Source organism: Stegodyphus dumicola, chromosome 1 (assembly GCF_044657685.1).
Source record: "Stegodyphus dumicola isolate Sdum_Otavi_A_Nest chromosome 1, ASM4465768v1".
Lineage (NCBI taxonomy): Eukaryota > Metazoa > Arthropoda > Arachnida > Araneae > Eresidae > Stegodyphus > Stegodyphus dumicola.
In genome coordinates, this window is record NC_140768.1 from 83,400,958 (window position 1) to 83,423,442 (window position 22,485).

At 35.1% G+C, this 22,485-nt stretch overlaps 1 protein-coding gene across 1 annotated transcript in view; it reads left to right on the plus strand.

Moving 5' to 3' along the window:
* The first annotated feature begins 400 nt into the window (after nt 1-400).
* LOC118183131 (protein qui-1-like) overlaps nt 401-22,485 on the plus strand; it is a 524,850-nt gene continuing 502,765 nt past the window's right edge. Inside the window, exon 1 of the mRNA XM_085817074.1 lies at nt 401-529. The gene's annotated coding sequence lies outside the window, so the exon portion shown is untranslated. The remainder of the gene's footprint in view (nt 530-22,485) is intronic.

The following is a 22,485-nucleotide window of genomic DNA, read 5'->3' on the forward strand; positions in this document are numbered from 1 at the left end:
TGTTTATAAATTTTACGTTTTATTCAAAGTTTTGATAAATTACTCAATGATTTAAAATTTAGTATTTCTTTATAAAGCTGCAAATTTGTTCGAGACTAATACATAGTTATCAGGACATGCACCTTCCGTTTTCTCTGTTTAAACCAAAATTTCTTCTTTTCTGAATATCAAATTCTATTTTTTTAATTTATGCAGTACTGGGTATTTGTGGACAGGACTTCGTCTCAAAATAAATGCTATCGATATTCGAATCTGTATCGATTGTCTTTTTCATTCACGAGGACTGCAAACAAAAGCGAATTCCTAGCTGACATTTAAAACGAGAGACAGTTCTTTATTGGTCCAACTAGACGGCGCTGCGATCACAGGTTTGAGTTCGAGAGGAACACCTCTCAAGTCAGTCCGACAAAAGCTCTGCATAACGTACATCTCCTTCAGAAAGGGAAGGCATTACGGTGATAAGAGGAAATAATTTTCCTTCAAAAGTTTTGTCTCAAAAAGTTGGCATCTGCCGACGGCGGAATAAAAGGTAAGTAATTCAAAGAATATTTTTTCTCTGATTACATTCGGGGCAATTGGCAACGGACTTATTTCTTTGCGTGCGAGTTTGTTTTGCAATTTCGCGCCTGTCCTAGTGTTTCATTTCTTCGAGGAAATCAATAAATTTTCGCCGCTGCCGAGGAAAAGGATAACTGTGTGAATGGGATGGTTGAAGTTTCTTGTATAGTTGGAAAAGGGGAATATTGTGTACGTGTTTTTCGAATATTCTAGCTTTTCGAGAGTTATTCAGATATATAAACTTCTTAAATTAAATGTATTTCTTGAGGCTTCTAAGGTTTGGAGAAATCTAAGGATAAAGTTCTTTGAGCAAATTAATATATCAGCTTTTTATTATTATCAAGTTCTTTGAATGAAAAGTTTTTTAAACTTTTTCTTTTTTTCTAATTTTGATAAATTTATATTCTGTCAAAATTACTGTTTGTTCTAATGGCATAAAGATTACTTTTTATTGGAAATGCCATATTGATGAAATAAAACATATAAACAATGCAGTGCTTTTAAAGTGTTTTAAAAGATTAAAATATATTATTAAGAAGGCCTCAGATATATGAATTTGATAATATTAAATATTTTCCGAAAGGCAGACACAGTTACTAGTGTAAATTTCATGTTATATTAAAGTTTAATAATTACTAATTTAATTTACCTCAGTAAATTCCAGCAATATGCTTATGTAGAAGTTGCAAGGTAATTGGTATGTATCATACATAGTGATGACATATCTTAAATCCATAGCCTATATTTTATTTTTTGATTAATTAATTAATTGTAAAGTCGATAATGAATAAATGATAGATGCGCATTATCGCATAAACTAATTTATTAAATTTTATCTGTTCAATTAATATTTTCATGGTTTTAGAGGCATACAGAAATATCACATTAATGAAAAAATTTTAAATGAATTCGTTGTCCACTTGTTTTGATCAGTTTTGTTTATATTGTTGTTGATCAGTTTTGTTTATATTGATAAAGGAACAGTTTTCCATGGATATATTTAGAGATAAATATTTTACTTTAAAATCAGCCGTATGTATTTACGTAACATTGGACGCTTTTATGTACCACGAATAAAACATTAAAATAAAAGGACTAAGTTTGTGATTTTTTAAAATAAAATATCACACATTTATATTAATTGTTTTGTTGTCTGTAATAACTTTTCAACGAAACAACAATTACCTTTAATTATTTCTTACTTCATTCTCTTCATCCTGAAAACTTTAAGGTAAGTCTTTCAATCTTTATTAAAAACTTTAGGTGAAAATAAAGCGAAGTGATTTATTTAAGTCTTACATAGTGTTTTACTTAATATTCAGGCATGTTACCTGAAAAGAAAGAAATATATCTTGATACGTACATTATTCGGCTATGTATGGTCACCTTGCATGTATGAAACTACTATTAATTAAGGTGCTTTATTTTATAAGCTAATCTGTGTGTGAAATGATTTCATGAGTTCGAATCAGTACTTTATCTATTTAGCTAAAACATATCGCAAGGTATAGTATTAAGGTAATTGAATTTTCTAATTATATTTCATTTGAATATCAAAGAGGTAACTAATAAATTATACTATCGTAATTGGTTCATCTTGTCTTTTCGACGGCAAAACCATTAGTCTATTTTTTTCCCGTTTTCGTTTACATGTTTTCCTGTGTTATATTTTGGTCTTTCATATTATGCTATTGGAGAGAGAAATTGCTATTCTGTGAGAATTATTGGGCATAAAAGATAAATTTTCTTCAGCCGAAGAGCATGTCAAAATTTTAAACAAATTTTCCTCGAAACAACGAAGTTTCTTATTCAAATTTTGATGTTCTAAATATGTTGGTTCGTATAATAGGCTATGTTTTGGAAAATTTTAAATTGGAAACATGTCTCATATTCAGGGAATGCGATATATCCAGGTTTAAAGTTTTGCTTTCCGATTTCATTAAACAAAAACATTAAAATTAAAGTATTTAAAAAAACATTAAAATTAAAGTATTTTTAAAGAGATAATAAATATATAACCTGCTCTGTATCTTGATGATTACCTTTAAAATTTCTCAAATCGTTTTAAAATGCGTTACATTTTGAATTGATCATTTAATTATTTTAAATTAAAATTTTAAAAATAATTTACGTATTTATCCAGACATAATTCAGAAACGTTGCTCTGTAGGTAAATCTTTCACCTATTTCTTGACTAAAACCCTGTAATTATTAATTACTATTTATTATTTTTAAATCATCATGTAACATTTTAATGATTATTGTTTATTTTTATTATTGTATAAATTGAATTTTATTTCAGTTCAGTTCCCAAATTTTTTGCTTCAGTTGTTTTTAATTTCTGCCTACCCTTTGGATAGTTTGCTGCTATTGGTTGGCTATCAGTATTTGCTTAAAACGCTATTCGAGGATTGCCATCCACGCCTGAGCAGTTCGTCAATCCGTTGAAATGCAGCAAAGCAACAAATTTTATTTCCTTCAATTCACAATCATTTTTAATCTTTTTCATATATATCTCTGAAAACTGCAAATAGCACAAGTAGGTCTGTCTCAAACGTTTTGTATATGCTGGAATTACTTCGGAAAATAGAGGGAATCAGAAAGGTAAAAGGCAAATTTCCTAATTTTGCAGAAAACTCATGATTGTAAATTTAATAATGTATACCACAATATCTTCATGATGGCTATGGTGATTAATTAAAGTATAAGCAAAGATAACATGAAAATGCATCTTTGCTAATATAAAGAAATCCTAATAACTGCTCCATTCTCTCACTGATTACATTCATGCACCTTTAATTAAAAGTTTAGCTTACTTTGATTTATTTTACGCATATAAAATGTGCAAGCAAGCAAATTTTGTGTTAGTTTATTATTTATGTTATCAATCAGAACTTTTATAACGGAAGTATTCATTAAGTTTTTGTAAAAGTAAAACGTAAACCACGTTAAAAACTGGTGCGGCCCACCAATGGCTGAATGGTAAAGACCACTGAATAGTGGGTGTTCAATCCAGGTTAGATCTTAGGCGAACGGGCTGAGAGTTTTTCCATGCGTAGCGTGAATAAGAGCCATTGCTTTGAAAAGTCGTATTCCAAGATATTTTCGTCAGGCAGGAAGCCCTCGTGTGCATTACTATATTTAACTAACCTTAACGTAAATACTCGGCGTACAAGTCCGCGTAATTCTAAAATTGTGATCTAATGTCCAGTTATGATTAGACTATGAATTTTGACTATGGTTCTGAAAAACCGTATCTGTAAAATTTCTTAGTTAGTGAACCGGATTTACTTGAGGACATATTGGAAAGAGCATTGCTATTTTCCTCGAGAGATGGAGCTACGCTCGTGTTGGCTTTTCTTCCGCTTACTGCTTTCGGTATGGAAACAGTCGTCGCTTCTCCCTTTTGCAAAATTATTGTTGCTCCTAACGAAAAGTGATCTGTATCTGATCGCCCTCGAAATCGATAAAGTGTTTTTCAAAAATATAAGACTGTGTCTTTCCTGGATTGTTACACCCCAAATAATACTTGGTACTTTTGTTTGTGTTCGACCACCACTTCAATTCCTTCGTACAGTTGCATGCATTATAGAGAGTTACAGGGGTTGCATACATTACACATTTTCACAACGGTTTTGCAACTTGTTCCGGAGATTCTCGATAGGGTTCAGGTCTGAGCTCTGAGGAGGCAAGTCCATTCGGTTAATCCCATCCTTGCAACATGACAGCTGGCGTTGTCGTCTTGAAAGTAACATGGGCCCAACCTGTGAAACTTACACAAAGTAAACAGGCATCGAAAATAGTGCAGTAAGCTTTAGTCTACAGTACTATTTTCGATGACAGTTAAGATTATAAGGCATTTCTCTCGTCTTCTTAGAATGGCTTCGTGGTGTAGTGGTCAGCACGCTCGACGTGTAATTGAGAGGTCCGTGGTTTGAATCCCGGAGAGGGCATTGCTCATTTTTTAAGTCTTCTTCTTCGAAATAACCTAATGTATCTACAGTGGCACCCGAACTAAAAGGTGGTGAATGATAATTCTTCACCACCAGAATTTAGCGATGGGTCGCCTAAATCCCAATCGCTTTTTAAAAGGCGGAGTATAAAAGGTATTTCTCCCCATTCTTAGCCTGCCTTCGTGGTGTAGTGGCCAGCATGCTCGATACGTAATCGAGAGTTCCGTGGTTCGAGTCCCGGCGAAGGCATTGCTCATTTTTCATGTCTCCTGCTTCGAAATAAACTAATGTCTCTACAAACGTACCATGAATTTGGACCAAGAGTCTCAGTCCACACCAGGAGAAACATCTCCAGACCATAATTCCACCTCGACCAAACTTTACTGTGGGCACAATATATACTGGTAAGAAACGTTCTCCCAGCTGCAGTTCCCAGACCTGCCATCCGTATGGTACAGAGGGTGAAACGTGATTCGTCCTCCAGAGAACCCATTTCAATTGATCTACGATCCACCGTCGACAAGCTGCGCGTTTGGGACTTTGAAATCAAAGGGATATCGGCGTTGAACGGCCATGAAAACCAAGCAGATAGGCTTCCTTTGAAATGCCTGAAGAATGCTGGTCACAGTTGGGAGTTGTTCTTCCTTTATCACCTGTCGTCTCTGTCTCCCTGTTTGGAGTGTGTGCCCAGGCGGGACACTCGCTGCTCATCTTATGCTTTTGAATCACACAGGTCACTGTAGATTTTGGATAATTCAACTCGTTAGTTGTGTCCCTTAAGAACTGATATTTTCGTGATGTCCGACGATTTTACCTTTTTCAAAATCAGATAATTTCGTGATGTCCGACGATTTTACCTTTTCAAAATCAGATAATTTCGTGATGTCCGACGATTTTACCTTTTTCAAAATCAGATAATTCTGAACGTCGGGGTATCTTGCATGGGACAAAGGCCAGTGTTGTTTTCTCAGGATATGCAACGGCGGATGGCATGACATATATCAGGACATCAGATATGGGTATCTGAATGGGTGCCCAAATAATTAATGGTACATAATGTATGAATATATCCGTACATTTTCATTTGCGACTTTTACCATTTGTTGAAGTTAATGTCATGTAAAAACCAGATTATCGCCGATTACAAGTTGACGATATACCCCTTAATATACGTACCTGGAAGCCTGTTATATGCATAGACGAACATTTAGAAAATATATTAAAACAATTATCACTAATATTTCAATTTTTCTTTAAAGAAAGACATATTTACCTTTTCGATCCACCAAATATATTATTTAGATATAAATGTTTTCTTGTTTCTTGTTAATATTTAAAGTTAATAGATAGGAGGCCACTTATTATAAGCCAGAGGTTTCAACCAGAGGAAATGCCTACAACGTTTAAGTATTTTAGATGTTAGTATTAAGGCTGTTAGTATAAGAGATTTCTAACTGTTTAGCTTTAGTTTATAAATATAAATAATTTCTCTTATTCAAGTTTTAGTATTTATAAATTTATGTGCACTTTTTTGAGGTTTGGAAATGAGAAATGATCTTCTAGTTATAGGGAAAGGGGTGCATGAGACATAGCAGAATGTGAACCACTGGTACAAGCTGTCATCAAAAATCCAGGATAAAAGATAATGTAAATATCTTATGCTTTTATTATAAAGAACATTTAATCATTAGCCAGGTATTGTGAGAAGAAACATTTAAAATTAATGCTTTTATTTGTTTGATAGGATGTAAACACATGTATCAAGGCAAATCTAAAATATTTGACATAGAAATATTTCGTAAACATCTCAATTAAGATATCAAGTTGGATAGAACAAACATGTGCCTTGAAGTAAACATGTTTGCTACTAGTTTATTAATTGCCCCTCATTACACTTGTTGTTTCTTTACATAATTATAATGCATAAAGCAAGTCTTTGGACAATAAAATTTTCATAATAGGTTATCGTAAGGTTAGAAAGATACATACCTAAAATTTTGAAATTATTGTGCATATTAATTAGATGGCCTATTTTGTTCATTCACTGTTTTTAATTCCTTGAAAATTGTCAGTCAAAAAATTAATTAGACTGTGTAATGGTTAATTTGTATATTTAATTTTATCCAACAGTTCGTCTTGTTGTAAAGTCTAATATATAATTTACAAAAAATAAATTTTCAGCAAATAATTGTCTGAAAGTAACAACATAATTTTAACAATAAAAAAATCGATTTACAGTTATGCATAATAATGTTATTACTATCTAAGGTATTTTCTCTCTAATTTCCAAGTGCTTTCGTGGTGTAACTGGAAGCATGTCCAGCGCGCAATGGGAAGGTCCTCATTTCAAATCCGAGACGAGGGTAGTGCGGATTTCTTCGATTTCTTCTCTTGGAAAAGTTTTAAAAGGACTCTGCAAGTTGCGCCCGAACTGAAAGTTAGTGAGCGATTGTTCGGCACCACCAGGTTTTGGCGACTGGGCCCTCATACTCAGTTGTCCTTTAAAAGGAGGAATGTATAAGGCGTTTTCTGCTTCATTTCCGCGTGCTTTCACGGTGTAACTAGAATCACGTCCGACGCTTAATTGGAAGGTCCGAAATTAGAATCTCGGTGAGAGCCTAGCTTCAAAATTTTTCAAAAAGACTTAGCTATTAAATTATTTTAAAAGAAAAACTCTTAATTAATTGCTGAAATTCCAATAAGCCGAGTATTGGAATTTGATTAACAGATTGGAATTTTATTGAGATCAATACATTGGTATTGATCATTTATTGCTACATTTTTTTGTTTGAAGGTTTTAAGTGATGGGAATTGGTACAACTCTAAGATTCTGATTTTATTTACTGTCTTTGAAAAGATACTACTATCTTTTTTCTTCTTGAAAATATTTTGAAGAAGAAATAATAACGTCCGTTCTAGCGTTTCTGTTTAAATGGGCGCCATGGAACACCGGTTGGAAATCACTGCCGTAAATAGTTAAGAACAGCCTATTCAAGATAATTCAGCTAAACCTTACACACCTCTAGAAGGCATACAAAGCACATAAATAGATCAGAATCAACCGAATCAACATAGCGGCGCAGTGGTAGAGGAAAAGGCTATGGATTTATGAGCTTATAAGTAGTATTTTTGCGACATGCGGGTACTTAAACTGCACTCGAAAGTCTTAGCGAGATGATCTGTTTGGCTATTCCTGACGAATTAATTAAGTTGCCGGTGTTAGGCGATTTGAACTAGCAACAAATCGGAGTCACATAGAACTGCAGGCTCGAAAGCATCACCTTCATGTATTGGTCCACGGAGAGGAAGAAATGTAAAAGATGTTAGATATCTGAAAATTTGGGGTTTTGAACATTTATGACTTTAACTCAAACTGAGTAGTGGTGCCGGACAAAAACCTAAAAAAATATATAATCATATGAACATTCATATATCATATCGAACAATTGTACAGTGGTAGTACAAATTAAAATTTCGGTTTGCATTGTAACTAACCTATGCAAAAGGAAAATTAATAATCCAAATTCAATAGAGCTTGTATGTTTCTTAAAAGCCTACTGGCTCAAACAAATGGAGTGACATGACAGACCAAAGTAAGTTAACACACAAAATAAACAAGTGCAATTAAAATTCTAAATCAAACACATTTATTAAATTCTTTAATATAATAATATTATTAGTAAATACTTGGGTAACTGATCAGTATACCCTACCACATATTTTTACTATGAAAATATCGCATCTGTCACACAAAATTTCTGCTTAAAATAATTAAAACATTTAATTAATAATTAACATTGTTTTTCACAAATTAAGAAGGTGTAACATATTTTAATTCTCCAAATAATTGGTTGTCATTAATTAGAAACTAGCATTTTCTGACTCACAAAGTCAGCAGGTGAAACAAATTTTAAACATCCCAAAACTGGCCATCACTTGAAATAATAAATCACATCTCAATTTTACTAGCTGTAACATTTAATAAGTAATAACAATATAAAAAGGTAGATAAATCATTATTAACTGTTCCACTATGGCATTTAGGAATACTTTAAGAGAGAGAGAAAATAATCTTAAAAATTTCACTCACATATTCTTCGGAATACACAACCTTGAGGGGAGTGTTCAGTTTTCCTAGTCACGGAGGAAGTCTATTTTCTCGAGCCAACACTTTGATTACAATTTAACTAACACTCTCGCGCTGAAGTTCATTCTGTACAAGAATATCTGGAAACGGGATGAAGTTCTTTTTGTAAAACTAACTGCCAGATCAGGGAAAGTTCGTTCTTCAGGCACATATTTCTGTTTGGAACGTGTAGGGGTCAGGAACCACAAGAGCCGGAAAGTAATAACTATACTCGATCCGGAACTTCCAAGTGTCAGGCATATTCACTTCGGGAATATCAAATTTTAGGGTTCGGAAGAGATTATTAGGAGAATTCTGTTCTAAATTTTCTTGGTAGATTTGCTCTATTCATTTCGCACTAAAGTAGTAATCAGCTCTCAGCATCTTTGCAGCGCGCGCACATTTCTCTAGACATCTCGAGAGGAAAATGTTCCTTGCATCTCGCACAAAAGCTTTTAAACATTTCGCAGAAAAGAATGTATCATCTAGAGCAAAGAAAAATGCAACCCAAGCCCTCTTGCTCCGGCACAGGCAGCAGGAAAAAACGTCCCTTGTTGGCTTTTTCTTCTCTTTCACATCACCGCTGCTCAAAATCTCTCCATATTAGACTCCAAAGGAAAAACCATAACCGGAGCCCGCTGGTACACGCCGCTCGCGAGAGCAAGACCCACAAGGGTTCAAGCCCCCACACTTTTCTCCTTTTCCTTTTAGCTCGAAAATTAGAATCAGAATGAATTCTAACAAGGTGTAAGCACCGAGGTAAACTCTCCTTTCCGCTTCCCCCCCTCGAAAATTTCATTTGTTTACAAAAAATCATAAAATTAAATTCACACCAATGACAGAATTTTACTTTATATAAACTGAGAAAATTACACCTCCACAACGAATCAAAAACAAGAAAAATCTGACAACGGAGTCCATAAACATCTATACACACAACGTGGGAAGTAAAGTGGACCTCCCAACTAACAAGTGGAAACTGAGCTTTACGAGAATCCAATTACCTAAGTTTACTGAAAGAAACATTGCAAATACAACAAAGCGAAAGGAAGACGATTTTCGTTACAAACGCCATTAGTAAAAAAGGCCACCAGCGAAGAAAGCGACAACAACGTAACTGCTCTCACTATTAGAAAAAGGCCATAAACCAATAAACCAGGTGGCTCTTACAACCGTTTCCTGTCTTTGTTTACACCAACAGTTACACCTAAATAAGGCCTTAACAATGTAAGAATATCCTTTTTACCAGATTAAAATACACATGAGTACAAATAAAAATACTAGAATAATGATAATTTAAAACACATTAATATAATTAAAATTCGCGACATAACAAATATAACCGCAAGCAAAAGAAAATACTTTTTAATGCTATACATAAGATATTTTCGAAATGCGGTGACGTTATAGAAATTATTCAATACTGCTGCTATAAACGCTAACAAGCTTGCTTGACGCTTGATGTGACACACGCTTGACATTGTAGGTGCATGACAGTCGCATATGTTTTGGGTAATTCCTTGTGTGTTGCAAACGTCTAAAGCAGCTGTAGATATGCCAGCTAGATGATCTTATTACTTTGAACGGGGATATTGGGCACCATTCTTTTGACGTAATAACAGAAAAGTAATCAAAACATGTTTACTGTGATTATCTTAAAAGCTAAGGAAAGGGACCTCCTTTCCTGATCAGTAGTATCAAAATGCCATATTTAAGTTAAGATTATGCCTTATTTTCTTGTAGGTTGGTGGTTTGGTTTAAAAGATTATATGGCAAAGCATTCAGGGTTTTGAGGGAAACCGGCTTTTATAAGTAACACACGGGAAAAACCAAGGAAACGCCCGTACAGAGAGCCCGTTTCCTGGTATTCGAAATCTGGACCGAACTAGCAGTGTTTAGCGACTTTACTGATTGGCCGCTTGTGGCTTTTCTTGCAGGTAACATTGTGAAAATATAATTCACAGCGAAATAACACTGGGAAAAGGTTCAGGCCGTAGTCTCTGAACACGATGTTGACGAAATAGATAAAATTATTATTTATGTGAAACCTTCTATTCAGCGGATTGAAACAGAGCAAATCTATGGATAAGTTTTTCTTAACTGACACTTGAAACGCCTGCTGAATGATTTAATGCATTCGTTTCGAAGTTAGGAGTGCGTGCTCACCATCCCCGGGGTTTGATAGGTTTCTGAAACAGCCCCTAATGTTGCCATGCAAACACGTAATGGTTTGGCACTCGTTGCATCGGGCACCTTCCTTTTAATTGTAGTTTTTTCCGTCCATTGTAATCCGTTGCTCCATACGCAGTGATACTGTTAAAAAACTCTACATTCGTGAACATAACCACCCTGTTACTTTGGTGTGTTTTATAATTGATGGTATCTTGAAAGAAAGTACGAGCAGTCTTGAACGTACGAGTGAATATTAAAAGAACGTATGCAACTTGAGAACTCCATCTGCCGCAAGAATCTGGCATTTCTGATATTCTATTGCTGTATGATTCTTGTGCATCTTCCCTTCCCAGAAGTTTATACATTCTTATCTGAATCACGCTGTATATCTGATTATACATAGCCTGATTTCATTCTGGTTACAGTAAATTTAAATTTAAAATGAAAACGTCTTCCCGAACAAAAAAGAAATATAAAATTAAGCAAAGGAATAACCTCATGTGTGGCGTAGATTTTAGTCAAGACTGTATCGATTTCAACGGCAAATAGATACAGGTCCCTCTTCATCAGACGCAAAGAAATCTCCAAAGATGAAAAAGGGATTTTTATATTTATACTATAAATCAGGAAAGGGAGCGAGAAGGTAGTGCCATCTGTAAAGAAGAAATATTAATGAAAACTCAAAAATTAAGTTAATGGAATTTTAAAAGCTTTAGAAAGGACTAGATTGTAATTAAAGCCAGTAACTAAGCAAGATAAAGATTTGCGAATGTGAAAAACTTCAAGCAAATCCAATTCAGCAACATAAGAAGCTTTTTGTGTAATTTTGACAGACCTATAGACAAAATTATAATTAAATGTATGACTATGATTAGCTGTCGAAGACTTGTTAGCTTCACTTTTTCGCACATACGAATTGTGTTTCTTGATACGAAATTTTAACAGTCTTTTTGTTTGGCCGATATATCTCAAATCACACTAAAAAGACATGCTATAAATTCCCCAAGATTTAAAGTCAGAAATGGAATCTTTAAAAATCTATTCATGGATTTTATTGATAGGCGAGATCTTGTTTTGAAAATTGAAATTCTAAAGAATTTTTAAGTTTTGTAACTTAGTAGAAGAATGAAATAGAAGCACGACAAAGTTACTAATACTACTACTAACAGCGGAATGTCTTCTTTGTAGACCAAAACTTTGATTACCAAAAAGGACCAAACCATGAGAGCGCGAAATACATAATAGTTAAAAGAAGCCATGTTTTGCTTAGCAGGGTGACGTGACGTAGCATGACGAGGCAAACAGACAGAAAAGTGTTTATGGTAAACAGTAGTGCTGAAATCAGATTCACTGAGAATTATAGAAATATCAAGGGAAAGAACGGAGTTGTCAGATTCAGCTTCAAAAAGAAACTAGATGGCGCATCTATAAAATTTATAACAGACAATGAGATTTATCTTGTATAATAAATGCCTTTAATTCCAATCCACTTCTTTCTAACTCTTTTAAAATTCTATTAACGTAATTTTTCAATTTTAGTTACTATTTCTGTTGATAGATGGCTCTACTCTCTTGCTGGGTTTACTCTTTATGGACAACTAATATAACCGTGGGCTTTCCCTTTGGTGCAGATTTACTCCTGATGAATAGGGGTCTGTGTCTGTGTGCTCTCAAATTCAGTTTTTACCGAAATCTACGCCGAAAACAAGCTTGTTGCTTTTCTCAAATTTTATGTTTTACTTCGGCGTGTTTCTGTTGTCTCTTGAAAAAGAAATCTATTTTACACTTAACAAGATTTTATTCTTTTTCACACTGTGACACTGAACGGAAATTGACTTTTGCATACGACTACAATATTACTTCTGCCCCTGGGAATGCTGTAAATATTGTCGTCTTTCTGTTTTCAACGAAATTTTTTCTATGTTTTCTTGAGCAAATGTAGCACGAATCGCGTCTGTTGCTGATGTTTGGCCTTACGAACGAATTCGGCTATTAATCATTGTGTTCGTGTTTTGGTTAGAGTACTGTTTAATTCTCTATAACAGAATGTTAACAACTTCAATTCACGTTTAAACATCCCAGGGCGTTCCTAATTAAGATCACGTTCAACAAAATGATTATCTAATATTTTGCCCACTTCCAGAATTTCTTTCATTAGATATGCATTTAGAACTTCTTCATTTTTTTCATTATTACTATGTTCTATAGGATTAGGATTCTTAAGAACAGCTTCTGATGTTTCATCTTTGCTTTGGGATTTGACGACGAGCAACTCATCGATATCATCAAATGATAGATCATCGAATCGTACTGCACCAAATCTGTGTGTCATCGTAATGATGCTGGGAAATTTGCTGGTATTTGGGGTGATGCGGCCTTTCCTTCATTCTCCTCCGTTAACTCTCGTGCAGTCTGTTCGTGCGTAGAATACTACACAACAGATAGTTTTAGCCGAAAATGCTTATTAGTTTCCAAATAGAATTTTCGTCGATTCACTATAAACGGCGTAACACGTTTATAACTGCTGCCATGTTGTATGTATGTATGTTCCTCGCACTATGAAAACACGATGGTATATCTAGAACCATCCAATTTTGAATAACTTAGTCTTTTACCCAAACATGTGTAATGTGCACCTGGAAGTCCGTATTTATTTTATTATTTATTTCATATTTTGAAAACTTTAGTAAATTTTTGACTAACAAACTTGAAACCGACCAGCGGCAACATTCTTCGAAATAATTTTTTTTTTTTTTTTATCTCCAACGCATGACACTGTTTCCATTCAAAAAAATGTAAGATATTTATCTTCAATTTTACATGACAAATTTTACTGTATGAAAGCAATGTGTTTTTGCGGCCAGAAACAAAATACTGTTATCTTCCCCGCCAGCCTGTTGTCATTCCGTAAAGACCAAGATAATTTCAAATTTAATCTGGAAGGTTACTGAGTAATAAACTAAGCGATTTAAAAGCAATAAGCGCAGTTCTTAAGAGTATGTTTTCTTAATTTTTAACGTGATTTATTTAAATAAACATGTATTAAAATCATGAGATGTCTAATTAGAAATATCCAATATTTTTCTGAAATTACACTAAATGAACTTAGTTTTAAAAGAAATAATTTTGCGAATATAAAAATATATGTAGCAGCTTATAACACTGTATCGGGAATTCTGAGGATATGCAGTTTTTAAATATTTTGTGATTTTGCTGGTGAATTGGGGTTTATGTGGCGAAAATGCAAAGAATGCGATCTTTAATAAATAAAGTTAGCATATAAAGAGTTATTAAGGGTAAGGCAAAAAAACCGGTTAGCCATTTTACTGAAACTGAATACTGATATTACTTGGGCATTGGCTTTACGTGATGAGGAAGCTCTGGAAATATTGAGCGAAAGATCTTGCATTCTTGGAAGATATAATTTAGGACTATAAAATTTACAAAAAAAAAAAAAAAAAAACTGATATTGTAAAATTTGTCAAATTACAGAGAATTAAATGAGCTGGGTATCTGGCTAGAATGAATGAAAATCGTTGCTGCAAGTTGATTGTATCGAAAAACATCTTAATATTTTAAAGGTTAAAAACTGGAAAACAGTTGCGAAAGAATAGAGATGCCTGGAGAAGTCCAGGTCCCGCCCAGAACTGTCGAGCCATTGAAGAAGAAGAATATTAATATTATGAACTGAGAAAAAAATGAAGAAAATTTTAAAAAAAAATTGTATGGAAACACTTAACACTGCATCGGAAACTCTAAAAACATATGCTACTATGCAGCTTTTAAAATTTTGTAATTTTTTTGTTGAACTACATGTGGCGTAAATGCGAAGAAAGCAATATTTGATAAAGCTAAAAAGACAAAAAAAAGGGATTATCACGAGTGAGCAGACTGGTAGACTGCGTGCTCAGCGACAGCGTAAAAAACTATAACAAACCCTTTTAGGCAACCGTTAAAATCTGAAACATTTGAGCTTTTTTAAAATTAAAGTTATCAGGTTCAATGTTTCTTCTTACCTTCTTCGGAAACATACAATGACCTGACTAGAACAGAGAGCTTACTAAAGCTATGTTCACTAATTGTAGTAAGTAGACAGGATACAGACGAAGGGTATACAAAACCCTTTATTTTTTCTTTATATACAATGACTTCCGTACTTCGGAATACAATGACCCTCCACTCGGGGTCTAACTTAAAAGATATCAAAATAAAACTAAACTCTAATTTAACTTTAGAATAAGATTGGCCTTATAATAACAGAAAGCGTATGTAGCACAGAGACTGTGAACACTACAATACGTTTAATTTATCAAGAGGATTAAAACCTCTGGCCTGGAAGGCAAAGTAGCAACTGCGTAACTTCTAAGGTAAGCGGCCTGCTTCGAACTCACGGCTTCCTCTCTCCTGCTTGGCAAAAAGGCCACACTTAAATACTTGGCGTTCGCCAGACAACTTTGCATAAACTCCTTCACGCTTATAATTCTGGCCGGAAGTAGAAAATAAGAAGTGATAGTAAAGATTTAAAATAAAATAAACGTTAGTAAAACTTAAGATCCTTACATACTTCCCGCCAGAGTTAATTAGTTTGAAACTGAGGTCTAAAACGACCTTGTTGAAAACTTTTAGCTCTAGAAACTAACGCGAGGCCAAACTTTTACAAACATAACTTAGCTAGAAACTAGAAAATTTTAAAAGAAAGAAATTTGTTACAATAGCAGCTCCCGGAATATACAACAATCTTTTTTCTTTTTCATCTGTACTGCATCAAAACAGGAGCTTTATTCAATTCTGGTTCCTTCCAGAGATCTGGAAGGAAAACTAGTTTAATGAAATGTTACAGAATGACATTGCAAATAACATATAGAATATACTTTTCTTAACATTCTTATTTCATTCATGACTATTTTAATTATCTCTCCCCGTGCTCTCTGACATGTGTTGTAAAAATACCAAACACGAATGTGTTTCTGTCTATGTGTTCAACACTTCCTCCTACAATCAAAACACTAATGTGTTAAAATTCAACATACGAGACCTCTTAACACACCCTAATTTCAACTCTAGACCCTGAGGTACTATTCTGAAAGTGGCTAACTCTAAAGTGTAGCGTCAGAGAGCCTAACTACATCATTCAACCTTTAACACATATTCACCATGATTTAATCTTTACAGTCACACGAATAACAAATTTTTTAACATTACTTTCACTTTTACCATATCACGTTATTTCTAAACATTCAAAATAACAGTTCACATGTATACAAGAACATATCAAGATGCCGTTAATTTTACACATTTGAAAACATACATTAGTAGTACATTGTTAACTTCTATTCTTTTCAAAGCAAGTGCCAATTCTTTCTACATTGAAATAATACTACATTTCAAAAAGTCTTTCAGACTAAAACTTCTTTCTTGTTAGAATGTTTTAAATAAAATTTATACAATAACTTTTTACAATATTTAAGTCTTTAGACAACGCTATTATACATCAACTTTAGTTTTACGCGCGAGTAATGAAAAACATAATAAGAAAATCGGTCACAACTCATTTCTCGCCCTTTTGGCGATAAAGGTAGACCTCGCATGAGGTAAAACTTCTTCAAATCTGCCACTTGCAGTAAGAATGAAAGATTAACTTAAGTTTGTAAAGTAACACAAAATTTTACTTATCTTTGTAATATTCAGACATCCTTTTCTGGGCCCAGTCTTTAAAGGTGCTGCAAACCGTAGCTTGGTTGATCCTCCTTCTTGTACGGGCTCGCCCTTCAGTGCTTTCCTCTGGAAGCTTCCGTTTTTCACCACTACGGCCACCCTTGAACATCTTCCTTCTGTCCTCTGCTTGTGGTCTTGGCCGTTTGAAGGCAGCTGGTCTTGGTGGAACCGGGAAACTTCTGTCGTGATCCTGCTTGGACCTCGTTGTTGGCCGTTCAAATTTTTCTTGTACTTTTTCCTCCGCCGCTGATGGCCCTTCCGCAGTTCGGCGACTTTTGCTGCGGAGAGTTCTGTCGGATGAGTCAATCTTCCGTTTCACAGCCGGGTTATAGTTGCCGTCCTTTCTCCCGGTCTTTTCCACATACGTCGTCCTTCTCCCTTCTTCATTCTGGGGGTGTTCGTGAACTCTGTTTTTTGGACGGTGGAACGGCTTCTTTTTCTTTGTACCTTCAATTTTTCCGCGGGGCAATTTTCTTTTCACTTGCTTCTGTCTCTCATTGGCTTGCCCTTGTACTTGTCGTTTTCCCACCTCTGGAACTTGTACCTGCGGTGTCTGCCGTACCGGATCCTGCAAAAGATCTGAAAAGATTTGCATTTTATTACGGTCATAGAATGGTTTTATCTGGTCAATGTTTGCGGAACAGGTTTCACCATTTCTTGCCTTTAATACTACAACAGCGTGAGTTATTTTTTCTATAACATATGGTCCTTCAAAGCGTGGGAAAAATTTGGCAGTTTTATCTTCTGGTGCTGAAGAAAGCGAATGCTTAATTTTTAGTACTTCATCCCCTACTTTATAAGTTACTCCCCGTCGTTTCAAGTCATAATACAATTTTTGTTTTCTTTGTGCTACTTCTGTATTCTTTTTTGCTTCTTTTATTAGTTTTTCTATATCACCCATTTTAAATTCTGGGGCTCTTTGTTGCACATAAAATAGTTTATCTAACGGTGTTATAATCTTTCTGCCTAGAAATAACTCAGCAGGAGTTTTTCCCGTTGTATCATGTTTTGCGGTCCTAAGGGCGAAAGCAAATTCATTGACATAGTTATCCCAGCTTTTATGAAAATTTTTAACATAACTACGGATAATTTTCACTATATTTCTGTTGACCCGTTCCGCTATATTTGATTGCGGCCGATACGGGACCATTTTTAAATGACGTATGCCCAGTTTTTGGCACATGTCTTCAAATATATTACTTACAAATTGAGGACCATTATCCGATATAACTTTTAGGGGCGCCCCGTATTTTAAAATATATTTATTTAAAATAGAATCGGTAACTAATTTCGCGGAGGCTCGTTTTAAGGGAACAATTTCGGTCCATTTACTAAAATGATCAACTATAACAAGGAGATAGCGACTTTTGTTTAACTGACTTTTTGGGAAAGGGCCCAATAAATCGATGCCGATTATTTCATTTGGAAATTCGGATTTAATACTATTTAGAAACCCTGCCGGGCGGAAATTAATATAATTAACGGCTTGACATGTTGGGCAGGACTGGACATACGCCCTTGTTAACTTTTGCAGTTCAGGAAAGTAGACTGCCTCGCGTACGCGTTGAGTAGTTTTTCGAATACCAGCATGAGAAGCTAAAGGGCTGTCATGGAGCTCTTGCAGGATATTTAATCTAAGACTAGCTGGGATAACAGGTCGAAATTCGTTGTTGGAATTCGTAGTTTTTGAATAAAATAATAAACCATCTATTAGTTCGTAATGGGCCGCCCTATTTCTTATCGCCACAATATCTTGGTGGCTAAAATTTTCAGGATCCTTCAAATACTCATAAATACTTCCAAACTCAGGATCCTTACCCAGTTCGGTTATTACAGTTTCTCGGGAATTTATTGTACACGCTGTCAGCATTGCAACTTTTACGGTATTACCCTGTTCGTCTAATTTAATTCGTGACAGGGCATCTGCTACGATATTTTCCTTTCCGGGGGTATGCTTGATTACCAGATTATATTCTTGCAGCTTGAGTGCCAATCTTATTAACCTTGGGGATAAATTTTTTCCAGAGTACAATCTAGTTACCGCCGCATGATCAGAATATACTGTTATCGGCGCCTTTCCAAAATAGACTCGGAACTTTTGCACTGCTAACAGAACTGCAAGTGCCTCTCTCTCGGTCGCGGAATAGTTTCTTTGTGTTTGATTTAAAGTTCGGCTAAAAAATGCTACTGGCTGCTGATTTTGCGAAAGTACCGCTCCTACCGCATAATCCGAAGCATCCGCTGAAATTTCTAAATTTTCATCCTTTTCAGGAAATTTCAACACAGGGGCTTGCGTTAATGCTTGTTTTAATTTTTCGAAAGCACTATTGGCTTCGGCCGTCCACGAGAATCTTGCCTTTTTCCTTTTTAATTTTAACAATGGCTCAGCGATAGCCGCAAAATCTTTTATAAAGGACCTATAATATGAACAAAGTCCTAGAAAAGAAGAGAGCTTCTTTGCCGTGTTTGGAGTCGGATACTTTTGTACAGCGATTATTTTTGATTCATCTGTCTCGATCCCTTTTTGCGATATTTTGTAACCTAAATATTTTAATTCAGGGGCTGCAAATTTGCATTTTTCGACATTAACTTTTAGACCGGCCTCATTTAATAAAGAAAACACCTGTCTTAAATCCTGTACATGTTGGTCTAGATTATCACTAGTAATAATGATATCGTCTAAATAGATAAATGTGGACTTTCCGAGAACAGGTCTTAACACAATGTCCATGCATCGCTGAAATGTTGCTGGGGCGCCTGAAAGGCCAAACGGCATTCGCAAAAATGCATAAGTGCCAGACTTGGTTATAAAAGCAGTCTTAGGCACGTCCTCAGGCCTGATCCCTATTTGAAAATAACCATTCGTTAAGTCTAAAGTTGTCATAAATTTGGTTGATTTTATGTTCCTTAAAATTTCTTCTATAATCGGTAACGGATATACCGGATATTTCGTTATGGAATTTAATTTACGGTAATCAATAGCGAATCTCCACCTTTTTGGATGCTCCAAAGGATAATCATTATTTTTCTTACATAAAACCACCGGACTAGCATAACTACTTGAGATAGGCGTTACGATCTTTTTACGTAGCATATCGGTAATATGCCATTCTATAATTTTTTCCTTATTCTTATCATACCGGTATGGTTTTTGACGAACCGGCAATGCATCTCCGGTGTCAATACTATGGTTAGTAACCTGGGTAAATCCTGGAATATCACTAAATAAGGAAGCAAATTCACTTACCACTTGTCGGATTCTATCTTGCTCGTCATTAGGCAGGTGGTCGAGATTTACCCTTGGCGGTTCAACCTTTTCTACACGCACTGGTTTCATCGTCAGTTTAAGAGACGCTTCATTAAAATCCAGTGTAGCTTGTGCGTCTGAAAGAAAGTCTATTCCTAGTATTAAGTGTGCTTGCAAATTCTTTACTATAAAAAACATCACCTTTACTTGTTCGTCCTTGATACGGATGTACAAAGGTACTTTACCTACGCACTTACATTGTTCTCCTTGCGCCGCTAATACTGTTGTATTATCCGCATTATATATGCGGTATTTGCGAAAATACTTTCTAAAAAAAACTTCTGCCACACAGGAACACTGCGCGCCGGTATCCAGGAGTGCGGTGGCCGGGATATTATTTACCAAGACTTCAATCTTCGGAAGAGTTAAATTTTTCACCATTACTGTATTTAACTTGTAGGAAGAGGGGTTTTCGTGGCCTTCGGATTTCCGCACCCTCTCGTCAGCAGAAATCCGTTTTAGTTTAAAGTATTTTTCCTTTCCGTGCTTTCCTTCTTTTTCCCCTGGCCTTGAGACTTTTTTCCTGGGTTGCTATTGAACTGTCGACGTTCGCCGGCTGTTTTTGAATGCTCGGGTTTCCTTGCCCACTGATTCGCTTTTTCTCCGTAGCCATGTGCTTGAGTTTGCTGTAGTCTTGGCGTACCAAATTGGTTTCGCTGTTGATATTGGCGTCTTCTTTCGACGTCCGCCGTTCTTCTACTTTCAAACTGGATTGCTAGCTCAAATAATTTTTCCAGTGTAGTCGGATTTCTCAATTCAATAAAGTCTTGCACTTGGGGTAGTAACCTCGGCAAAATCACTTGAATTATTTCAGGATCCGGACGGTTTCCATACAAGAGCTTGAAAACGTGAATTTTTCTTAAAATAAAGCTCGAGAGGTTTTCGATTCTTTGTTGATATATACTGAAAAGTTCTGTTTCTAATTTCGCACGATCCCTTACAACAGGGAAGGCTTTTAGTAGGGCAGTCTTGAAATTTTCGTAGGTATAGGTGGGACTTCCTGCTTGACCCAAGAGACTTCTGCCGATACATTTGAACCAGTTAAGCGCTTGGCCCCTCAAAGCGCTGGTAGCTAAGGTAACTTTTTGAAACTCGTGCACGGGGTAGAGCATGAAGTGGTCATCCAATTTTTCCAAAAAACTGGTTACCTGTGAGTTTCCATTAAACGTTGCTTCTGGTTTCATCGAAGCGCGCATGGTCTGGACAATATACCCAAATCCTTCCAGGGCGGCAGCTGGCATTTCTGGATTCTGAGCTGTTTCTGCAGGCAGCACAGGTTCTTCTTGAAACTCGGCCATGGTTATTCTTCGTCGGGCGCCACTATCAGGTTCAATGTTTCTTCTTACCTTCTTCGGAAACATACAATGACCTGACTAGAACAGAGAGCTTACTAAAGCTATGTTCACTAATTGTAGTAAGTAGACAGGATACAGACGAAGGGTATACAAAACCCTTTATTTTTTTTTTATATACAATGACTTCCGTACTTCGGAATACAATGACCCTCCACTCGGGGTCTAACTTAAAAGATATCAAAATAAAACTAAACTCTAATTTAACTTTAGAATAAGATTGGCCTTATAATAACAGAAAGCGTATGTAGCACAGAGACTGTGAACACTACAATACGTTTAATTTATCAAGAGGATTAAAACCTCTGGCCTGGAAGGCAAAGTAGCAACTGCGTAACTTCTAAGGTAAGCGGCCTGCTTCGAACTCACGGCTTCCTCTCTCCTGCTTGGCAAAAAGGCCACACTTAAATACTTGGCGTTCGCCAGACAACTTTGCATAAACTCCTTCACGCTTATAATTCTGGCCGGAAGTAGAAAATAAGAAGTGATAGTAAAGATTTAAAATAAAATAAACGTTAGTAAAACTTAAGATCCTTACAAAGTTAGGCATAAAATATTCTTGCAATTTGTTTGGATCGCTCGTATTGAATCAAAATGACAAGCTAAAAAGGAAATGAAATATTTACTTCAAATTTATGTAAAAGCAGAATCAAGTGTCAATACAGCACGACAGTTCATAACAAAATAAAATATACATACCAGAAATGTGAAAGTATCATTTTTATATTAACTATGCTAATTGCATATTTAGTGGGAAATAATGTCAGGGCAAGTAAATTTGAGTGCGAATAAAACAATGCTGATTGATGTAAATTGTTTTCAGCGATTGAAAAGTATCGACATTTTCAGCCACAAATAAAGGAAAGGTGTTTTTGTAACAGATCCATCTAAACGAGATTTCATTTGCAATTAAATGTAAATTTTCATTATGTAACTAACTGAAATTAATGAAAAACTTTTATTTCAAATGACATACTTTTATTTCTGTGCAACGTAAAAAATTGGCAGTGTTTATTCGCTTAAAGCGCCTCTTCTAAAATAAAATCCATGTTATTTAATATCATTTTTCTTAATTTATGTACATTTGTATATTTAATCTTTAAAATGATATCAGCTTCCTGCTACGGAAATATCTTTTAGGTTTTCATGCCTGATAAAGCTTTTACTCATAGTAAATCATTCGTAATGAGCGTATCATATTACAATATACTTTACTTTACATAAATTTAAATCTATTGGTTTATTGATTTTTTTCAATATTTTAGAATAGAAAACAGTCATGATTTTTTATATTTAACAGCC